At 40.1% G+C, this 15,092-nt stretch overlaps 1 protein-coding gene across 2 annotated transcripts in view; it reads left to right on the forward strand.

The window, feature by feature from the left end:
* Nucleotides 1-1,402: 1,402 nt before the first annotated feature.
* Nucleotides 1,403-15,092, forward strand: part of LOC146631855 (vitamin D3 receptor B) — a 32,708-nt gene continuing 19,018 nt past the window's right edge. Inside the window, exons 1-2 of one of the 2 annotated variants that reach the window (XM_085353158.1) lie at nt 1,403-1,897; nt 2,187-2,260. The gene's annotated coding sequence lies outside the window, so the exon portion shown is untranslated. Of the gene's footprint in view, nt 1,898-2,186; nt 2,261-3,276; nt 3,386-15,092 lie in introns of those variants that run through there. The other variant, XM_085353159.1, reaches the window with a different exon arrangement.

The following is a 15,092-nucleotide window of genomic DNA, read 5'->3' on the forward strand; positions in this document are numbered from 1 at the left end:
CATGTCCATGTACTTTGTAAGATAGGCCTATATATGTGTGTGTGTGTGTGTGTGTGTGTGTGTGTGTGTGTGTGTGTGTGTGTGTGTGTGTGTGTGTGTGTGTGTGTGTGCCTGTATTATCATTTCAAGGTAGCACAAACAAGTAATATATAAAATGGTAAAGCTCATGCACAATATATTCTAAAGCGGTATTATTTTTTACAGTAAAACACAGGCCTTGTAAAGCGGCAAAAATTACACTTTACGACTTGAACAGGAGCTTACAAAGTATCATATTCAAAGCTGCACTGACATCGACATTCTTTTTGTAATTGGCACAGATCTACCGCTTGTTTTTACAATTAGTTGGAAAAGGATACTTGGGACCGGATAGGCCGCCTCTCTTTTTCCCTCTCCCCTCCACATCTAAGACCTTTATGGTGTTTACATTACAGACACACCTCTGACCTTCACTCAGGCCCCCCACTGCTGGCCCTAATACCACACACACCACCACCATTTTAACTACATCCCAGAGATTATTTACGCACAAAGCCGGTTTCCGAAGAAACGTCACTCAAATTACGACAAAATAAACAAATGAATACAAAATAAATAAATGCACTAGAGCACAAGATACTGACCGTATTTTGCTTGTGAAAGCGTGTAGTGGAGGTGTGTAATCGTCTAGGGGTTTTTTGGGTTGGGTTTTTTTTTAGCACACTCGGCCACCGCTGGTGTATTGTAAATGTATGGCAACATCGCCATGCAGCGACGCTGCGTCTCCAGCCTACCAGTGTACTGCAGAGTAGACACACCCCTCCGATACGCACGCCTCATTGCACACATCTGCGAAGTGTCAAAAAATTCGCGGGGTTAAATTCATAAAATAAAAGATTTAGAGCCAGATTGAACTCTTGTTATTGTTTCAGATGTGTGTTATTGTTTGCGATGCTGTTGTGGCAATATTTACGTTTTTAATCAATATTGTTCATATTGCACGTAGCTGCAAACAAAGACATTCCTGTGTAGGTGAAAAAAACACGGCCCGGGAGAGGCAATTTCCACCTATTGGGACGACATACCGTGTCTAATGTTAAGCACGGTAATCCCCACACCGGGTCTCCGTTGAATCAGAGATCACAGACAAACGGTGTCGCTTTAAACCTCACGCGGTCAAAGTTGTTTACCTCTTCGTTACCTTTGACGTCACGACACACCCCTGTTTGAGGGGGACGGAACTCCGAGTTATTGGCACCGGAGCCCACCGAACAGATTAGAGCTTGAGAGACGCGTGGCCAACCACAACGGAGGAGACAAATCAAGCCCAAGCGTGATTGGTTGCCGTAGGGGCTGGGGGGGGAAATCCCTCTTTCCAGTAGAGGTCCTAGGGAGGGGGCGGTGCATAACAAAAAAAGAAAAAAAGTAATGGACATCTATTTGGGTCCTGAAGAAGGAGGGATAGCCTAAATCTCGTCGGAGTATCGTCGCTGTTATTGCGTTATTATCATTTTGGCACGTGCATTTGTCTGTTGAGTGATACCCAGTTGCGTGTTAACCGTTTCCCCCGCAGCTCGTTCGTTGCGCTCGGCTGCAGAACGGTTAATGGGCTGGCTGAACTTGGTGCCGCGTTTTAGGGTTAAAGCAGCCAAGCTAGCCACGCTAACGTTAGCTACTACCGCGGCTGCTGTGAGAGCCAACGTCTGGAAGGGCGTACGAGTTTAACGTTTTCTCCCCGAAGTCTCCACACGTTTCTGAGTTTAGTGCCGCGCGCTCGTCTTCTCTTTCTAAGCTAACCTGCCTCTCGTCAACATGGAGGGGACATACTTTGCAAGAGCATGAAGACGACGACTACGACGAACGACGACTAAAGAGGATTAAAAACAACTCGGTCTTGATGGGGAAAAGTTGAGCTGAGGTATGAAACTCGCACACACAGGAGGAATGTTAAGGTCGAGAGTTGAGTTGTTGTGATTTCAGTCGCTCGAGACTTTAGAAGAAACTGATTTAGCGCAGTTTCACTCTGTGGCTCTATCACGGTGTTTGTTCCCGCACTCAACGCTATATGATTACCCCTGAGTATGTACGTTGCTGTTGAAAATAGTTCAGCGTTACATAAACAAGAGTAACTGCAGGTCAGGTACTGTTGGAAAAGGCCCACTCAGTGACTTGCGTCTTGCACTTTTTTTTGCTTTTCTGTTAAACAGGATTAAGAACTTGGGATAAATTGAAGAAGGGTTTCACGTCTTACCTATTGTGCAAGGACATGCTAAAGCGTCAGGTGAGACCTTTCTTTCTCTTTTGTTTTTTAAATCATACTTTGCAATGTGCAATAGTACGGTATATTGGTACACTAAGAAATTATGCAACTTTGTTCATACGCAAAATTTCCCATAGTGTCTAGATGTTTTTTTTTTTAACATGGACCCGAGTGATTATAAGTTAATTACCCCATGACAAGTTAAATAAATTTTCAGTGAAAGCGTCAGTAGTTTTTAAATTTTGGAAAGTTACCTAAATCAGTCACAGTCCCAAAACTAAGGTGTGTTTATATGCAAAAGTGAATATCAGGGTTACTTAAAATTTATTGTTATATGTCCCCATAAAAACTTTTACAGAGTGAAAATATTAATATTAAATTGCTGCTTTCTTATTCACCTTTAATAACAAACTGATATCAGCTGACATTTTATTGGCTCAATAAGAACATGATAAGATACTGAGAAGCTGCAGTGACTTGATGTACTTGGTGTACAATTCAGCTTTCCTGTCACATAGCTTACAGCTATAGTGTTCCTGTGCTACTACTGTTATGTGAGCATGGGAGCAGAATCCCTTTCACTGTAACACAACACATACTGCTTTCTGCTTGGCTGGAATTATTTATACTACTACACCTTAAGCACTCACATTAATAGTAATGGGGAATGGAGCCATTTAAGAATAATGACACCATTAATTAACACAAGCCTCCTGTCTCTTTCAAGTCTGAAATTTTAACAACCTTCTGCTCACAGGTTGCCTACCACTGTTCTTCATTTAACTAACTTATGGGTCCAGGTAAAACTAATAGCAAGGGGTATATATACTGCTTATTTTCCCAGTGGGCTCACATTTATCCATTTTTGATGAAAAAATGGGAGATACACACTTGTTCACTTTATTACATACATATAGCTGTAAATTCTATTCCAGGCCAATACACCAGCTCTTAGACATTTACAAAATTTCAGTTTTTGTAAATTTTGTCTAAGGTGATGATTCTACTTTATTATGTTTATTATGATGCCAGGTCTCTCTTGGAAATGGGGCAGGGATAGCTCAGTAGGTAAAGTGGTCGCCCCATGATCGGAAGGTCGGCGGTTCGAATCCACTTAACGGCTACCCTGAGGTACCCCTGAGCAAGGTACCGTCCCTACACACTGCTCCCCGGGCGCCTGCTTAGTGGGCTGCCCACTGCTTCACTGAGTGAATGGGTCAAATGCAGAGAAAAACAAGTAATTTCCCCATGGGGATCAATAAAGTATCCATTATTATTATTATTATTATTATTATTATTAAATGAGTTTTTAATCTCAGTGAAAATTTAACCTGGATAAATAAAGGACTAATAAAATAATTATAGAAATCAGAGTGGATTTTATTTCCACAAAATGTATGACTTCAATAGTAAACCTAAAATAGAAACTGTCCGCCTTTTGATGTCAACAGAAACTCAGAAGGTTGTAAAATTAGTGTTTTTGGATTAGACTGGATTTCTATTGAGTCTCTAATAAAGCAGCCTGTTAATGTATCAGCGTACACAACTCGCATTGTGAAATAAATGGTCTGTCTCTTTCCAGTGTCTTAACTAACATATTATTAATGATGTTCTGAATTCAAACAACTTGGAAATTTACTCAAGAACCGATATTATTTGGGTCAGGGCCTGAACTCAACCTAAATCAAGACAAACTAGGCTCGGTGACGTAAATCCTTTTTGTTGTAGGACTGAGCACAGACGGTTCGCGGGAAGCTACGAAAAGGGCCTGGTTTGTGTCATTATTTACAGTAACAGGTAGCAGGTTGTTTATGGAGGGGTATGCTGTGGTGATAGCACAACCCATTAGGTCTCCTACACACTGAAATACCCCAGCCCCCTCCTCTTTTTCATGACTAGGGTAATTGGTTGCTTCCTCTTACATGTGACCCTATAGAAAGAGAGAAGCTGCTGTGCTTTGCTGTGAAGACCCACTTATACGTACCTCTGCACATGCACGCTTTTTGACACTTATGTTCTGTTGCCTGTAAGACTAATGAAGTGTTAAGTTCTCACTAATGTCTTTGGGTCCTCTTTTACATCTTGTGGTTGATGCTTTCTAGGCCAGAAGCATCACACAGGTAACATGATGTATATGGAGCGCATCATGCTGAAATGAATTATTCCTGGAAAGCAAACTGTGTCATTGTTTTTAACTGGGGCAGTTTGCGTGTAGTGATTTGTTTGTTTGTTTGTTTTTTCTCTGTTTATTTTAGTATATAAATAGGTAAAGTACAAAATTTTAATGGCATTGTACATTTCTTCACCTTTCAAAATCTGACTTCTTTATAGAAATACAAACAGTGAATTCTTTAAGTTTATGTCTTTTAATAGGACTATTTCCTGAATGAGAGAGAGCAGTTTATGGTGGTTATATAACCTGACATGTCGGCTAAGTGTTTTTGCATCCACCTCACCCACATGTCTGTAGTGTGTCCGGTTCTGTCCAGTTGGATTTTCTGCGTGTGTGACTCCGTGTGCTAGAGAATGTGCATTTTTCTGTCAAATTCAACATAGACATAAACAAGACTTTTGGTGTGTGTTTGAGTGGGCCTCTCCTTGCCTCGTCTCTTTCCCCTCCAGAGTCCAGCAAGGGGCCCAGCATAAGGGGGGCAGCCTGCCGTCACTGCAGCTCTCTCTCTCTCTCTCTCTCTCTCTCTCTCTCTCTCTCTCTCTCTCTCTCTCTCTCGTTACTGGCCAGCAGAGGGGCCTGGGTGTTGGGGGAGCGTGAGGTGGGGAGGGGGTTACAGAGACCATAGGGCTGGACACGGGACATGGGACCCCCCACCCTTTCCAACCCCAGTTTAGCCCATCCTGTGTGGGGCACAGGTCACCTTGTCATGTGCTATTACTGCAGCTGTAACATGCTCCCTGCGATTGTAGGAAAAGAGCATGAGATAGTCCCATGGAGGCTGCAGGAGGAAGAATGAGAGAGAGGCAAAGTGAATAGACAGGACTGGACCAGTCTGCTCAGCCGGTTGTTTAGCTGCATTACAGACTCTGGTTGTCTGCTTTGTTGTTGTTGTTAGGTCTACGTTGTCCGTTTTCTTTTTCTTTTTTTTCTTTTTTTTTTTGGGGGGGGGGGGTTCTATTGTTTTCTCTACACAGTTTCCTGCATTTATTTATTCATTATTTTTCCTAACTTAAGAGTTTTTAACATATATATAATCACAATCTGAGATTATATATCACTAATCTCAGATTGTGTTATTTTCAGACCCACCTTCCTTGTTCCTTCAGTTTCCTTTTTTCATTGTGTGTGTCCCCCCCCCCCCCCCCCCCCCAAAATGGTATTGTTGGCTTCACTCTATATACCTTTCTAAGCATGAGTCACAAGGCTGTGTATTTCCATTGTAGAACAGTCCTCTGTAGCCAGGGTCATTCCAGATCCAGTTTGTTTGATGTGTTAAGTACTCGTAGTGACCCAGCCTGAAGTATGCAGTAAAACTCATCGCCTATATTTTCTCCCTTTTCTCTCTAACTCCCTCAAAAACTCATCTTTGTCCCCCAACCCCCCCCCCCCCCCCCTTCGTTGGTTTCTCTTTAACTGTATGTTTTTTTTCCCTTTAAGAAAAACTTTTGGCAGAAGAGAACAATTTCAGATTCATTTGTGGGATTGCGTCATGTGATGTAGATGGAGCATGCACATTGGACTGTGGTGCAGGTCCTCCTCTAGTTTACACCCTCACACGCTCCATAGCAATCTCTCTCTTTCTTCCAGTACTGTTATAGGTCTGGATGTGATTCTGACTCTGACTCTTATGTGTTGGGATGTGGTCTGTAAGTTCATTGCTGACATTCTTGGGACGTGATGCCAGAGATTTTTATTTCCCGCTTTCCCCTCTCTCTTCTGTATATCTGGGTGCACTTAAAATGATCCCTTCTTGAAAACGCTGTCTGGGTCCTCCCTGTTACTTGCTTTGTTATATCCTGCCCTGTCCTCAATCACGGTTCATTTCAGCGTCCAGGCTCTAATGGCATCACTTAATTAGGTTTGTTAGATGGTGGGCATGGGTTGAGGGTGTGTTTTATAATCACTTGATATTGACTGAGATGAAAGTTAATCTAACATCTGGGCTGTGTTCCAAATCTTTTTCGCAGCTGAAGTGTTATTTATTTTTCTTCTGTAAGTAACAAGGGCACCTGACAATGAAAACCAATGACCACTCTCCTGTTTGGTAATCACATACTTGTGATGCAGCTGGAAATTCAATGGCAAGAAGAACAGAGGGAAAAAAGTTATCTTATGAGTGATTTTGGACTCTTGCCATGGTCCACATTGGCACTTATCCCTGTATGAATATTTCACAGCAGCTCACACTCCCTGTAGATCCAGTAAGTGTAGCAGAAACACACAGTTACAGATACCTAGAATCACACAGGGGTACACAAAGTGGTGCATTACTATATTAATAATCCTTCATGTTTATTGTGTTACTGCATGTCATATACTAGCTCTTAAGATGTCTGCTCTCTGTGTTCCTCAGATTAACACGATCTGTATTCAAGACATCATATTTGCATTGATTGACATCAAATGTCAACCTGTTAGAAGGTGTAGTTATAGAGGTGGTCATTTGGGACACAAGGATGTGTGTGGTGCAAACACTTTGCACTAATAAATGTGATGTGGTTGTTGCCATTTTCTGAAGAAATTATGCAGACTTTGGTGGGATATTCCTCCAAGTCCTCAGAGTTAAAATCCTGCCAGGTGTTCATTAATTAACATTTAATTAAATGATTTTCATGTGTTAAGGCAAATAAGGATACTCTGTTTTATTGCAAGATGTGATAAATTTTTTAAAATTAATTTATTTTATTTTTTTCGGGCACATTAATGCTAATTCAGACCAGACCACTCACAGTTCTAGACCATTTATCTTAAGAATTGATGAGCTGCTCAACTGCGAAGCATTAAGCATTTCGCAGACAATGCTGGTCTAACCTGGGACCAGTTATAGCATCAGTCTCTGGATTAGGGCTGTTCAATATAACGATATATATCGGATGACGATATAAAAACATCTATCGTTTCATTTTACGCTATCGTTTGTTTCGTGGTGTCGCAAAATAAACTGTTTACGGCAATATTTTTTCATCGTTTTGATGGTCACTGTAGTGGCTATATTAATTTCTTAAAGTTCTCGCTTTCTCTTATATTTAATATAACCACACTACAGACGGACAAGCGCCTGTTTTTATGGGTTGTCGTTAGCAACAACGATGGTAAAACCATCGCGTGTCCGCTTGTTTATTTTCCACATAAACCTTTCACAATAAAGCTCAAGATCCTGTTGAGAATTTTCAAAAAAAAAGGAATCCCTTGAAAAAGTATGCAGAGTATTGACGGATGAGAAGCAAAAAAAGAGCCGTCAGGTGCTAAAAAATAAACCTTAGACTCAAACGTTAGAACAGGCTTTTCCCCGCAGCACGCTGTGTAATAAATACTCACAAAGAAAACGGCAGCCGTTACAACCTATGTCTAAAAATGTGTAGTTTCATGCATCGGTTAAAACACTCGACTCCAGGTACAAGACGCCCAGCTGGAAACACTTCACCTACCCGAGATTCACAGAATTTACAGAAAAGATTCAATTTTTTGTGATTTATATCGTTATCGGACGATAGATGTTTTATATTGGGATATGGGATTTTGGTCATATCGCACAGCCCTACTCTGGATTATGAGAAACATGTGTGTCATTTCAGCCATAACGTGAATAAATCAAAGGAGGAAAAGATGAGTCATTGCTCCACTGCATGTTAAGTAGCACTTGTTCTCCCTCAGCTGGTCTTTTGGGTTAAAAGACAGGGAACCTCCCTAGCCTCTCATCCAAAATTGGGGTAATGTCTTTATTTTGCAGCTTTCACCACCCAGTTAAAATGACATGCTAGAGTCAGTTTGTGGTACTGCGCATAATTACTGCGGCCCTCTTCTCTTGCTCATCCTCCACTGCCACTGTATGTCTGACCTCCGAGCTCCAGTCTTTCAGTACATTTTGCTTTTGCCTTTTTTTGTAATTTCATTTCATTTCAAGCAATTATTTCTAAAATGAGAGTTATTCAGTTGTGGAGAGAACAGTGCCAATGGTGCAAAAGAAGCTGCTTATAAGCTTTATAATCAATTTGTTTCTCGGTTTCTATCTCTGTATTAAGGAATTGATTAAAAGTTTTTGTTTTTCATATTTTGAATATTATTGGCTGTTGGATTGTTAGCAAAGACGTGAGGCCCTTGGGATATATATTTTTATGAATTTCTAGGACGTTTAATGATGAAGCAACATATAGTCAGATATATCAGTTAATAGCTGCCCTAGTTATCCTAACCGATCAGTAGAGAAACTTAGTCATCGGTGTGTGTATGCATACAACAACAGATACTAGCCAAATGAGCTCCTTGATTTTAAAATGAGAGTGAAGCAGGACCAGCAGAAATAAATCATACTCTAAATGTGATTCCAACACGAATAGCAAATTGCTTTTTCCCCCCTGATCCTTCTCAAGATGAGGGCCTGTCAAAGATGAGACATGTATTTATATTTAGCCAGTAGTTGAAGTGGCTTATGACTGTGTGTATTTTTAGTCAGCCTTTTAAATGACAAAAACAGGCTGTTTGCGTTGATCGCCGTCTTTGGGACAGTGCTGTGTGCCCGCTCCTCATAGTATTTATTTCTTCCTCATTTCCAAAACAGCAAGCAGGGTACAGTGGGCCATTGTGAGACACAGAGTCACATTGACAAAGAGGTCACCCCTCCTCTACTTGCTGTATATGTCTTTATCTCTTATTGCTCCAATACCCCCACATCTCCTTTCACTCTCTGGCCTGCTTCTCGTCTGCATCCTTCTTGTCCTACGAAACTCACTGCTCGCTTCTGTGGGATGGCATTTCCTCTTTATGAGTGCAAACAGCCATTCACAGGGAAATAGATGGGAACTCATCTAAATGATCCTTGTAGTTAGGTGTAACTGAAACATAAAGAAAGGGAAAAGATTTGTATCCTGTGATGTTCCCAACACCAAGATTAAACGAAGATTATGGAATCCAGCGGAAATTGTGCAACAACAAAACCGTTTGATGTTACACTGTTAAACCCATATTTTTGTACTTATGACTAAGTAGTGGTTTAGCAAAGGGCAAAGCTATGAATTTGTGCATGTACACTGCAACTATTGCTTTGGAGACAGACCACATTCAATAAACAACCCAGGCAGCATAAGAGATTCAAAGTATTTTAAATAAACCAGTGGAGGTGTCTAGATGAGCATGTCAGACTATAGTTTTCTTTTTCTTTTAGCTGAGGTAAACTTATCCCTGTTTGTACTAGTCATACGGCTGAGATGGGTGACCTTAATTGCCATCAGTACCACATAATTTCGCACAGAATATGTACAGCCTTCTGTGTCATTTACTGACTGTCCTTGTTTTACCTCCTCGTGTTCTTTTTATATTTAGAGCTTTTGCCACAAATATACAATACATTTCAAATTCATAGTAACTCCCTCTTTCTCAAGCCCTGCTTCATTTGATTTGCCAAGATGGCAGTCCTGATGCAAATCATAACATGAAATTATGTTGTCTTGTGCTTATTCTATGCACAATTGCTTAGCCTGTTCTTTAAAAGGGAGCGAATTGTAAGTAAACTTGTAGGAGGATAAAAGCAGCCTTAAAATTAAGATAAAATTAATCTATTTTTTTCCCCCTTAACATTTCTCCTTCTTTTCTGCCCTGGAAATTAAAAGAAAAGGATGAACATCAACTGCACCAGATCAAAAAAGAATAAAAATGGCTTCTATAAGATGGTAAACTGTGATGGAGGATGTAGCCAGCATGACATCACCCACTGGTTTGTGGACTCTAATGTTGAAGCCTAAGGCTGAGCACTGTGGCTCTTGCCTTGTGTTTTGAAACCAGACATCACAAGCAAGGGGATGATGTTGGGGTTTTTTGTTGTTGTTTGTTACATTTTTTTTTTTGTCTTTTTTCAGGCTAAATAGGACCATAATTTATAAAATGAAAAACAGCTTGTGTTCAGTAAAATTTGAAACAAATGATTATAACTATACACTCATTAGTATCATAAATCAAATGAGCATTTGGGTAATTTTTCTCAGATCTCTATTCAGTTGGCACTTTTGAAATGGCTTCATTGGCTTCATTGGCTGTGTCCATCGTTTATATACAGTAGGATAGTTTTTTTCCTTCTTCCTGCTAAGATAACAGCAGAGGCAACACGGTGATGTTTTTGAATAACTCGTGCAGCCATGTCATGGTTGATTAGATGCACCTTGTATGGAAAAAAGGTAAAAGCATTGCTAGACCGCCCCCGTCTCCAAAAGCACAACACTCTGCTCTGTGCATAATAACAGTGAAACAAGTAACACATTGACTTTCAGTTTATTCTAGTTCTTATGAACCCTTCGTCTATTGCAAGATATTCCCACCTAGTAACAAAAACAAGTATGCTAGAAAACACGAAGTTAAAATATAAGGATTTGAAAAATCTGACTTGGTTCTTTTGCAGTGCAAACTGGGCCTTGAATCCATTGTCAACTGCACACCTGTAAAGTTGTGTATCTGCACCTTTCAAGGCTGTGATAGTATTGCTTTGAAAAAAAATTGTCCTCCAGAAGATGGACTTTGACGTGATCATTTTGCCATGATGACAAACAGACTTATTCTGAAGGGGAAAACAATACCATCTACGCTGTTGCAGCACGTAATTGTGAAAACCTACATCACCTACACTGCAAGGTGAATGGTCAGATAAAAAACTTTTAAACTTTACTGTTTAACACTTGAGAGTTTTAGTGTAAATATATCAGAAATGCTTGGTGTAATGACTGTTTGGTAGGAACAGATTCGATTACTCAGGCATTTGTCAGTAGCAGCAGCTACACAAAAAAGTCAGTATATTACATACCGTAATTGTTGGGCTATAAGCTGCTACTTTTTGCACAAGCTTTGAACCCTGCGGCTTTTAGTCAGGTGCGGCTTTTCTATGGATTGTCCATGATTTTTGTGATATCGTAAGAGGATTTGTTTTGTTTGTTCCGCTGGTGTATGGCACTACGTTGCCTGGCGGAAGGGCATGTGATCAGACACACAGTATCGGGGTTCAAGAGTGGTATGTTGGTCACATGTCCGTCCGCCAGGCAACGTAGTGCCGTACGAAGTAGCGCGAAAAACAAACTTCAAAGTAGCGCTACGCGTTCAGTGGGAGGCGTGGATGATGAGCGGCGATAAACTTACGAAAAGCAAGTTATGCCCAACTCCACCAGTGGATTCTGACAGCGTGGAAAAGTGTGAAAACATCCACGATCACCAACGGATTTCGAAGGGCTGGACTGCTGCATGATGGAGAGGAGGACACCGCCACGGCCCTTCTGAGGGTGTTCAACTCTGACACTGACAACGAGGATTTCTTTGGTTTTGAAAGTGACAACGAAGGAGAGAAGCGGAGAGTGGATGACGAAGCCACCCTGAGCCTGTTCGTTTCCGACACTGGAGAAGAGGACTTTGGTGGTTTTAGTGCGCAGGAAGAAGAGAAAGATGGTGGTGAATGACTGACTTTTCTTCTTGTTAAAGCCGTGTCACTGCACCTGAGCCTAAAAGGTAGGCCGAATCTATTTTTCTGGTGTGCTGTAGGTTATTGTTATGTACTACATTTGTTACTCATTTATGAAGCACAGTACATGTTTCGCACTTGTAATTACCGGTACTTGTACATATACCTAAAAAGTTATGCAAATATTTACCCATAACTTGTTTTTCAAAATATTAATAAAAGTGTGTCGTTTGTGTCTCCAAACAGCCATCTCTTTCCTGACAATTCGCTTTGTGCATATTCTCTTACATATGATAAGTCAACATTGAAACACCTGCGGCTTTTAGTCAGGTGCAGCTAATGTATGTACAAAACAGGATTTTCCCCTGATTTTAGCTTGTGCGGCTAATATTCGGGTGCGCTTTGTAGTCCAGAAAATACGGTATGTAATTTTGAATTTGTTGTTTAGGGTATGAGGTCTGATAGCATTAATAGTTTTTCTCATATGTTATGGGAAAATGATTTAATATACTTTAATATAATTTAATTGAGGTTAATAAGGCTAGTACATACATGATACTCTGCACCAGGGCCCATTAAAGTCATCAAAAAGTAACCTGGAGATTTTTTGTTGTTGTTGTCAACTACACACAACTTTAACACCAAGATTTTCTTTGGGTTACTGCAGCCCAATGACAGTTTGAACTAATGCAGCGTCTTTATATTCTTCAATTATGAGGAAAATGTGATATTTGGACTGTTGCTGAAAATAACTTGAAACCATCTTGCAGTGGTTCAAATGATTTTTCCTTCATAAACTTGAATCAGCTAGTGCAGATGCTCACTTATTTGCTGTTCAGAAAAGCATTTATTCTAATAATGCTACAATAAGATCATATCAGGAGATTTAAGTAATTCAGAAATTTATACGGTCTAATCTAGAAAACCACACATCGATCCTGCAGCTGTGGGATGACCTGCTTAATGAAGAAGAAAGAAATCTGCAGTGTCTGAAAGTGCATTTTAAGAGTTGTGTGCGATTTAGCAATAATGGGATAGAGTAGGAGGAGCTGAGCTCCTGCACAGCTCTCAGCTCCACTGAGCTGCTGCCTGGTTTAACCCTACCTTTGAGTTAAATTACCATAGATTGTTTTGTTTTGTATAAATCTGTTACACTCACTGTTTGGTAAGATATAATGTGTCAGGAAACAAAGATGGGTGCACATCAACCCATTTTTCGTTTATCAATACCTAGCAGACAATTTTATTTTCAGTTGTTTCAGCGAGAAGATCCCATTACTTACTGCCGTGTGGGGGAAATTACAGTTCAATTTAAAGTTCAATCATTCGTTTTATTATGAAAATAATATTTTGCGTTGAGGCAAAGAAGAAAATCTGAGTCAGCAAAAATCGGTATCAGCAGTTTATAACTCCAAGAAAAAAAAAAAATCACTTAAGAAAACTGAAATCACTTTCTCTTTTGTTATATTTTATTGGCTTGAAATCTATCACAGGTTCTCCAGTAGTCATTTGGGAGTTGCTCCAAAATCAAGTCAGTCTCTGTAGACTACCATCATAAAATGAAAAAAGACAAAAACAGTGTGATAACAGGCTGCTAGGGAATCGGTTTTAGATGGCTGATTTCCACCGTCATAACAACGGTAGTGTGGTCGTTTTGACTAATAAGTGTCCCGACTAGAGCAGTGTGATATGACCAAAAATATTTATCATGATATACATTTGAAAATTTGCGATAACGATATAACTGACGATATAACTGACACTAGACAAAATACTTTACAACTCCACAACTTTATTAGTGCAAAAAACCCCATCAATGTATTTTCACTTAAACAAGCAGCTGTTTTTTTTTTATGTATATTATGTATATTATTTTATGTATATTAAAGTCATATAAAAATTTAACAGTGCAAATGCAAATTCCTTGCTGACAGTTTAACCAAAAGGCATTTCCAGTGGAAACTGGCCGACATATCCTCAGCATAACCATGTATAATATCCACAAAACTTAAAAAGAGGTATTACACACACAACACGGTAATATTATGTTGAAGCACAGTACGTATCACTCCACGAGGCGCCTGCCTAATATAGCCGTAATGCTCCAACAATCCATCAAGCGGTGCGGGTTCGTAGCTTAGCAAAGTCGCACTAAAACACTTGACAGATATTCGAGCACCATGTACCACATAAAATCGTTTCGAGGTCAGTAAACACAACCAGAATTCATACATAAGGCACATGGGATTATGAGGGGCACTGTCAATTTTCAGAAAAATTAAAGGATTGATTTTAAGTGTGCCATATTTTCCAAACAACACGGTAATAACGACGGCCTGCTAGCATGCGCTACCAAAAATAGTGCTTTGTTGTGTATCTGACGGATGAAAGCTAAACCAGTTCCACACCACTGAAGTTGCAGCATTTTTACAAACCAATTATGGTTCATCTGTTTCATTTAACGATCCACTATCGCTCTTCTCATTCTGCGTCGCCGACATGTGCGTATGTAAACAAAGGCACTGCGCATGCGCGTTTTACCCATATTCTGTCGCAATATGTCATTTTCCTATCGTTGCCCAAAATTACACTGGTATTACCGTGAACGGTATGATATAGCCCAGCCCTAGTCCTGACACATGCAACGTTCTTCCCTTCTCTAGATAAAGTTGCTGAACTGTACCTCACAACCATGTTTGTGCTGTTGCTACCTTTTGGAGCATTAATAATGGACTTAGGTACCACATTTTATGTCTTGCTGTGTATACATATAATGTAGGACAAGCACATTCTAGCCTTTGTATTATTCTTCTACTTGGGACTAGAAGAATGAAGTATGCCTGTGCATTTCACCTGTTCAGTTTGTGGGTACAACTTGCTAAACGAGTTAGCACTTCGTTCTGATGTTTAAATATTGTAATTTCTGGCTCTCAAGAATATTGAGGAAACCAAAAGGTTAACTTTACAGCCTTTCACAAAAAAATGGTTAATGTCATTGTACAGAGTTATATCTTGCAATGTCCATAATGTCTTCTTTTACCCTTTGCCTCAACTCTGTAAGCAAATCAGTGTTATACTTTATACCACTGTAACACACAGTGTAGTATACTATTTTGCATGATTACCACAGTGACAGATTTGATTGATGGCAAGCGGCATACACACAATATGTATATCATTCAAGAGTGAGACGTTCAGTAGAAGCCCGAAGCTACAAAACTTGCCGCCTGGCTTTGCGTGCCCAATAC

The sequence above is a fragment of the Diplotaxodon limnothrissa genome, linkage group LG5, assembly GCF_057381915.1.
Source record: "Diplotaxodon limnothrissa isolate DT_005_m linkage group LG5, D_limnothrissa_male_GT1.1, whole genome shotgun sequence".
NCBI lineage: Eukaryota > Metazoa > Chordata > Actinopteri > Cichliformes > Cichlidae > Diplotaxodon > Diplotaxodon limnothrissa.